The following is a 9147-nucleotide window of genomic DNA, read 5'->3' as shown; positions in this document are numbered from 1 at the left end:
TGCTAAAACAAAATAGGATCCTATCTTTAGTATGGCATTGAAGGGGGAAAAAAGGAAAACTGGTCATCTTTTCCTTTTTTAATCTACTACCTATATTGATACGAATGCAATTATCCCCCAAAGTTACCACACACACAAAAAAAAATCATAGTAACAGCAAACTGCATTAAAAATGGTCTCCAGTTACTATGATGTACTTTCTCAGACAGGAACAATCATGTCAGCTCTAATAATGAAAGCATCATTACCTGATCCCTGAACTTTTATCATCTTTATTATTAGCCCTTTCTGTAACTCACACAGACATTAAAAAACCTGTCTGCCCAGCTCACTTATCAAGTGGAAAAGCTCCTTTCCCAGAAAACAAACATCCAAGCACAAGGGACTCTAACTGAAAGCAGCAATACAACCATAGAACTGCACTTAGCTTTGGTAGTTTCTTTCCTACTACTATGTTCTTTGGGAAGAAGGTGGTCTTTAAATTTGGAAATGTATTCTCTAAATACATGCCTTCTCCTACATAATGCCACAGTAGTTTGATTATTTGTCTTTTTACATGGACACAGATGAATATGTTTGGGTGAGGTTTCAGCTAACAATGATTGAACCTCTCTCGCTTTCTTCCATTCATAGCAGAACGGTTTTCAGTCATCCCTTAGGATTTTTTTTCTTGTTAGAGATACAGAGGAAGGGTGAGAAAAAAACATCAATGTGAAAAAGAAACATCAATCGTTTGCCTCCCATACAAGCCCCAACCTGGGATCAAACCCACAACCTTGGCATGTGCCCAACTTGGAATCAAGCCCACCACCTCTCATGCACAGGACGCACCAACCGAGTACCGCCGACCAGGGCCTCCATGAGGATTTATACACATGCTGGATAAGGCACCAGTTTCACTGCTTTCTGCTCGAAACAAGTATCAAATAGCTTCTTCAATGTTTTCCAATATCAACCTTCAAATGTTCTATTAATTGGTTGGTGCTGAAAAGGAGTCCTAGATTCACTACACAAGAGACTATAGAACATAGAAACCCCATGGCCAGTAGGCGTTAAAGAATGTCTTCCAAACATCTTAGTTTTTCAGAGAGATAACCATTTGGGTGCTAGGATTTCTAAACTTTAATATAATTCTTATCATCAAAAAGATCCAACAGTGGTTCTCAATGAGAGTGCTATGAGTATTTAGCAGTATGATATTATAATTAATATCCCTGGCCCCCAGGCATTAAAAGGCCAGTAACACTGACCAGTCATTGTGACAACACAAAGCCCCCCCCCCCACATTTCCACATGGCTCTTAGTGGGACAGTACTGGCCTCCCAACCTTAAAAATTTATTTCCCTACCATCTTAGATAAGTCATACAAAGTTCCAAAGAAGCTTTTCTTAATAGCTCATTTATTTTGATAGACCAAAGAAGTAATTGGAGATACAAATACAGATGATGTGGGATGTGGAGTTCCTAACATGCTGCTTGAAAAAGTCCCAAAATTCACTTTGCTTTGTGGTCACTTGTTTCTCCTTCATCAAAGTATTTAAGTTACCTCTAATCCTGCGTTGTCCAATATGGTATCCACTAGTTATACAGAACTATTTAAAATTAAATTAATAATTCAGGTCTAAGTCACACCAGCCACATATGTTCAACAGACACTTTGTTATAGAAAAGTCCCATTATCACAGAAAGCTGTATTAGACAGCACTGCTCTTAGGCTTCCTAAGCGTATGACAAGGCTCTTCAGTGTCATTTCAAGGACAGTTTACAGCAAAGATATAGAATTCTTCAGTGTCAGTAACAAAAAGTTACAGTTCATCTCCAAACTCATTTTTTTTAATATTGTTTTATTGACCTTTTAGAGAGAGAAGAAGGGAGAGGAAGAGAGAAATAGAAACCGGTAGGCTGCCTCCTATACTGCCCCTACTGTGGATCAAGCCCACAACCTGTGCATGTGCCCTGACTGGAAACAAACTGGTGACCTGTTGGTGCATGGAAAAATGCTCAATCTAGCCCTGGCCAGTTTGGCTCAGCGGTTAGAGCGTCGGCCTGCGGTCCCGAGAGACCCGGGTTCGGTTCCCGCTAAGGGCACGTACTTCGGTTGCAGTTTGTCCCCGGCCCTGGTTGGTCGTGCGAGTGGCAGCCACTCGATGTGTCCATTCACGTCGATGTTTCTCTCTCTCTCTTCCTTCCTCTCTCTCCCTCCCACTCTGTCTGTGGAAATGGAAAAGTGTCCTCAGGTGAGGATTAAAAAAAAAAAAAAAAAATGCTCAATCTACTGAGCCACTCCAGCCAGGCTCCAAACTCTTTTTAACATTTGGTTTTGGAACAAAATTCCAGGGATGAGCAACATTAAAATCAGAAACTTCCAAGTTGATTAGAATCTAAAGATGGAGCAGCTCTCTTTTAACATCTCCTAAATAAACTGTTCTAGGAGATGAAGTTGATTGGTAAAATAATAAAGGAAGGTGCCTAATGTTTCTTCTCTAGATATTACTCACTTAGGGCCAAACTTTGTCTGTTGGCTGGGATGCCCTTCACAAGACTCTGTGTAGCCCTTTGGGGCCACAGAGGTATAGTAGTTCCCATCATCTACAGTTTCACTTTCCTCACTTTCAGATTCCAACGGTCAACTAGGGTCCAAAAATATTATATGGAAAATTCCAGAAATAAACAATTCATGCTTTAAATTGAGTGCTGTTCTGAGTTGAATGATGAAATCTCACTCCAGCCTGGGACATGAATCATCCCTTTGTTGGTGTCTCCAAGTTGTATACATTCCCATTCATTACTCAAATGTCCATGTCAGGCAGATAGTTGAATATATGAGCCAGAGATAGATTTTTGCACACTCTTTATAGGTAGTATTTAAAGCCATGAGATTAGATAACATTATTGAAATAATGAATATAGATAGATAAAGAGAAGAGGCCCTAGACTGAGTTTGAGGCTTTCCAACTCAAAGAGTTTGGGAAGAAGAGAAGAAACCAGCAAAGGAGACTGAGAAGGAAGATTAAAGATCCTTTTACTGAGGATTCGGGTGTGTATTCTCCTATAGGCCCTTTCAAGTCTATCCATTCACATTCCCCAATCTCCAAACTCTTAGCCACAAGTCCTTCAATATTACAGCGGCTATTTAACCGCTGTTCTGACCCAAAAAAGTCCAAAGTTGTTGAATCATTTCTATAATTTTGTAGAAGGCCTCTTAAGTATTTTCTTGAAGCAACCTGTCTCCCAACTCATTGGTTGCTTTTTTTTTTTCTTTATTGATTTTAGAGAGAGAGGAAGGGAGTAGGAGAGACAGATAGAAACATGGATGAAAGAGAACATCTATTGGCCGCCCCCTACAGGCCCCCACTGGGGATTGGTCCCACAACCTGGGCTTGTGCCCTGACCGAGTATAAAATATCTGAATATCTCCAAGTTAACAAATTAATAAATCCAAAATTAGTCTTCCCCCTAAAACCTGTTTCTCCTTCTCAAAGTAGCCTTCCCCATCTCATTTGATCCCAACTGGGATGGGCGCAGGAAGGGTCTCTCCAAGGAATCTAATAGTTAACAATGATTTTTTTTTAAGTGAAGTAACTGGAATGCATTCATTCTGACAGTGGCATCTGAGAAAACTATTCATTAGTTCCTGCTACCTACATCCCTGCAAATGTTATAGATTTTGCCCTTTCTAAAAGTGAATTCTTCAGCTTTTCATTAGATTCTGAAATTTTTCACTTTTCCTTAAATTGGCCAGGGTCCGTTTCTATTGCTTGCAACTAAAACTTCTTGCTCAGTATAACCACCATCTCTCAACTGGCTAACTCAGCTTTACCTCTACCTGCTCCCAATTTGCCACCAAACCCTGTCCCCTATCCTCCTTTCCACTTACAGTTAGGGTAAAAACACAGAATTTTCCTACTTTCAATTGTAGTAGACTCTAGTCACACGTGTTTTGTTGATATCTGAAAAACTCTAAGAATTAAAATTATCTTTCACCTAAGTATTTGTTCCCAAACTAGTTATGTCCTGCTATTCACAGAAAACAGAATAAGTAGGAGGAAATCTCTCACAGGATTCTCCCTACAGCTCATCTAAAATGGTCCCATACCACAAATTCTGATAATCCTTTCCTCTGATCCCACACAATCTCTATTACAGTAGCTAATCTCAATAAAACAATTAATTATTCATGAATCCATGAAAGGAAAATGTCTCCTCATCTCTGTATCCCCATGTGAAACAGACTTGATAAATGTTTAATTTTATCAGAAAATAACATAGAAAATGCTTCACACTTTAAAACAATCATCATACTTCAAAATATATACACTCTGAATTTACTATACTGTTGATATAATAAATATGAGTATCAACTGTCTGTTAAGCCTTTCTGATCATATTGAAAAATCAATGGCCCTACAAAGTACTTTTTTATTATCTTGATATTTCTAACTAATTCATGACTTAGCCTAGGTCAAATTTTGTGCATATCTCAAAAATATGAATACCAATTCACTCACATTTGCCTTCTAATCTCATTCTTTCTTTAGTAAATACCTTATGCTTAGACTTGGGAGTTGGGAATTATATGGATAAACAGGATGATCTAAAAGATCTTTTAAAGTCCCATCTAATTTCTGCCACCTACCCTCCAGTTTAACCGTAAAATGTCAAATTCACAGGTTGAGCATGAATATCAACACCACATATAGAATCTCAAAGGTCAACATGATGTGGTTTCCCCAAAACAATGTAACTTTATATAGGAGAACCTCAGAAATGCACAGACAAGTACCACCTAGTGGCAAAAAGAATTACTTCAGATAAACAGTTACCAATGACAGTGCATCTAAAATGATTTACCTACCAAAATCTAAATCAAGGACAGCTGTTATTCAGGATACAACTTTGTTAAAATGTTTAATAATCATGTGGCTACTAAATCAAGAGTAATACCAGTTTTAAGATAAATATTAAGACTATATACTTGGCCATTGGGACGGTCCAGGTTCAGCTGTTTCAACGATCTTGATTGAATCTCTCAAAATTAAAATGGAAGGAAATGAACTAATGTTTATACTGAACACTCATTCTGTCATTTGCTGGGCACATTCATATATGCTACATCTTATTTAAACCCACAACAACCCAGTAAGAAAGCTACTAGAATCCCCACAGTACAAACTAGGAAACTGACCCTCAACTCATAGATGGAAAGGGAAAAAATAATCACTTAATATTTTAAGCCACTAAGTTTCAAAGCATTTTAGTTTGGTTGGTTTTATTTTATGTGGCATTACTATAGCAATTGCTGACAAATACAACCATTTGTAAAGTAATCTGGCAATATCCTATCAAGTTGAAGATGCTCAGATGGCCCAGAAATAGACACTTCAAAGTACGTGCCCTCAAGTAGTGATTCTCAGATCTAACGCCTCCTTTTTATAACAAATAATGTTAAACACCATCTTTCTATCCTGTAACAAACCTAATGATCTATCTACTCTTACATACAAATTTCCCAAAAAAATTAACATAATGCCCTAACCATCATATAAAGAAGCAATAAATAGAACATAACTTTTAATCAAAACTAGGATGAGGCAAGCAAGTTGCCTAAAATGCAAAATTTAAGGAGGCAAAGTTGTGCAAGTGCTGAAGCTGTACTCGCAGGACTCTGAAAGTATCTCCTGAAATTCTGCACTTAGGCACCTCACTTGTCTTACGCTACCTAGTTCTGGCCCTGTTTAAAATAATACAATAAGGATTTAGAAAGCAAATGTATTTAAGACTTAATGAAGTAAAGACACATGTACCCACATCACCTCAACATGAATGTAAAACCTACAAATACAAGCTGATACAGTGTGCTCTATTAATGATGCAGATACTATGAATGGTATTGCTCTTGAAGGCAGTTTTCAAATAGTGAAAAATTCTTGGTAAATTTCTAAACAAAGTAAAGTCTTCAGTCAGTTTACATGGTTGTTTGAATTCTTAAAAGCAACAGCATATGCTAAAACCATGACAAAAATACTTTGGGTATATATGCAGAATGAAGGTTCTAGACTCAGATTATTTTAAACAAGATTTTTGCCTATATGAATACCTGAGAAGGATATTTCAAAATTGTGTGACACAGGCAAATGCAAACATTGCAGATCATCAAAAATCTCTTGTCCTCAACCTCTCAGTGCCAATCATAAGATAACTAAAAAAAAATGCCCCTCCCACCCCACATTTCCAACTTTCCTTAATTCATCCCATCACCACTGATAACCCCTTCCCTGGATAAACAGAACACAAGTACAAGGAGATTCATGCAGCATTTATTGTCTGTTTGTTGTGGAATGGATATACCATGGTATACTCACACAATGGAATACTATACAATTAAAATAAATGAAGTAGTGCCTGGCTGGTGTGGCTCAGTGGTTGAGTGTCAACCCATGTACCAAGAGGTCGCCGGTTCAATTCCCAGTCAGGGCACATGCCCACGTTGTGGGCCCAGTCCCCTGCAGGGACATGCAGGAGGCAGCCAATCGATGTTCTCGCTCATGGATGTTTCTCTCTCTCTCTCCCTCTCCCTTTCTCTCTCTCTCTAATATCAATAAAGGATAATAATAATAATAATAAAATAAATAAAGTAGATCTACAGCATGAAAAATATCCTATAAACATAATGTCCAATAACAGAAACAAATTATAAAATGGTATGTGCAGTAGTGCATTCACGTAAATTTTTTAAACTCATGAAAATTACTATATATTATTTGTGAATACATTAAATACAAAAGAACTATACCAACTTCAGGAAAATAGTTATCAATAGAGAGGGAATAGGGGGAAAGGATTACAGTGCAGCTTCACCTGCATAGGTAAGAGTTTTTAAAAAAAAAAAAAAAAAAAAAAAAAAAGAGGGAGCCCTGGCCAGTGTTGCTCAGAGCTTAGAGCGCTTGCCCTCCCACCAAAGGGTCGCAGGCTTGATTCCCAGTAAAGGGCACAATCCCTGGCCCCAGTCAGGGTGTGTGCGGGAGGCAACGGATAGATATCGCTCATATCAATGTTTCTCTTTCTCCCTCCCTCCCTCCCTTTCACTCTCTCAAAAAATAATCCTCCTCAGTGAGGATTAACTAACTAAATAAAAGAGGGAGATGAGGCGGGAAATCCAAGATGAGTATGGAGTATCTTGTAGTGTGCCACACAGAAAAGAAGTATTCAAACACAAACCAAAAAATCCCACTGTGATGGGAATGTCAAAGGGATTCAGGAGCCAAAAGAAAAAGCTCCCAATGTCCACAACGGGAATAATATGAGCAACAAAATAAACAAAAGAGTATGAACAAAATAATAAAGCAATATTGGTTATAACACAAAACAGAAAATATCATGGATTCCATACTGAAATAAAGAGACAAATTTATGCAAGAGAATTCCAAATTATTGCTGTAGATACTCCACCCTGAAAGTGGGTAAGAGACAAACAGGCAATGACCAAACCATATATAAAAACAGAACTCTCATCCAAAGCTTGCAACACCAGCCCTGATTGTCAAACCACAACTTATAGAAATCAGCCCAGTCACAACTTGATCAATGACTGATAGTTTCCCTAATTTCTGTCCATTCTAATGTAGAATCAACAACAACAACAAAAAAGCCAAATATCCCTCCCAAATCAATGACATAGGATGTCCTGCTGCTAATTGCCCACCTCCAGCTTCCCCATGCCCCAGGCTCCAATCAGGGGAAATCTGAAGCCTTCTCTTTTTCCCACTGTCAAGTTTTCCTCCTACTTGGCTTCCCTTTGAGTCTCTGCCAGAAACAAGGAATGGTGGCTGACTCCCTTGCTATAAAATAAATAGCCTTTACTTATTTTCATTTGGGTAACCTTCATTTATTTCCAGAAAAAGAAGCAGAACTCTTCACTCAGCATGAGTAAAGACATAGAGATGCTGAAAATAAACCAAGTGGAAATCAAAAAGCACCAAGAAGAAATTAAGAATGACATATGAGAAATAAAGAACACATTGGAAGGTCAAAACAGCAGAGTAGAGGAAGCGGAAGACCGGATCAGTGAATTAGAAGACAGGGTAAAAAAAAAACCAACCAATCAGAAAACCAAAAGGAAAAAAAAAAAACAATTAAAAAACAGGAAGACAGCTTAAGAGAACTGTGGGACAACTGGAAACGTAATAATATTCACATCATAGGAGTCCCCGAAGAAGAAGAAAATGAGCAAGGGTTAGAGAATATATTCAAAGAAATAGTGACAGAAAACTTCCCTAATTTGGTGAAAGAAGAAGACATTCAAGTTCAAGAAGCACAGAGACCCCAAGTAAAAAGAACCCAAACAGACCCACACCAAGACACACAGTAATCAAAATGCCAAAAATTAAAGACAAAAAGAGAATCCTAAAAGCAGCAAGAGATAAGCAACAGGTTACCTACAAAGGAAACCCCATAAGGCTCTCAGTTGACTTCTCAAAAGAAACACTACAGGCCAGAAGAAAATGGCATGAAGTGATCAAGGTCATGAAAAACAAGGATCTAAATCCAAAACTACTCTACCCAGCAAGGCTGTCATTCAAAAGAGAAGGTCAAATAAAGAGGTTCCCAGACCAAAAAAAAAAAAAAAAAAAAAAAGGCTAATGCAATATGTTAGCACCAAACCAGCACTGCAAGAAATGTTAATAGGACTGCTGTAATTAGAAGAAGAAATAGGAAGAAAAATATAACCAAAATAGACAAAAATGCCAATAAATAAGTGCATATCAATAATCACCCTAAATGTAAATGGACTGAATGCTCCAATAAAAAGACACAGAGTAGCTGATTGGATAAGAAAGCATGACTCATCTATATGTTGTTTACAAGAGACCCACCTCACAACAAAAGACTCACATAGGTTGAAAGTGAAAGGATGGAAAAAAATCTAAGCAAACAAAAGCTGGCATAGCAATACTCATATCTGATAAAATAGATTTCAAAAGGAAGGCCATAACTAGAGACAAAAAAGGCAACTACATAATATTGAAAGAATCTATCCAACAGGAAGATATAACCTTGATAAACACATATGCATCCAATATAGGAGCACCAAAATATATTTAAAATCTTCTGGAGGACTTCCAAGGAGAAATCGACAACAATACAATC

At 37.7% G+C, this 9147-nt stretch overlaps 1 protein-coding gene across 6 annotated transcripts in view; it reads right to left on the bottom strand.

The window, feature by feature from the left end:
- The window catches only part of ST7 (suppression of tumorigenicity 7), a 357848-nt gene that overhangs the window by 336673 nt on the left and 12028 nt on the right, over positions 1 to 9147 (bottom strand). The gene's annotated exons all lie outside the window — the stretch shown is intronic.

The sequence above is a fragment of the Molossus molossus genome, unplaced genomic scaffold, assembly GCF_014108415.1.
Source record: "Molossus molossus isolate mMolMol1 unplaced genomic scaffold, mMolMol1.p scaffold_m16_p_7, whole genome shotgun sequence".
Classification (NCBI taxonomy): domain Eukaryota; kingdom Metazoa; phylum Chordata; class Mammalia; order Chiroptera; family Molossidae; genus Molossus; species Molossus molossus.
This window is presented reverse-complemented; position numbering and strand designations above follow the sequence as displayed.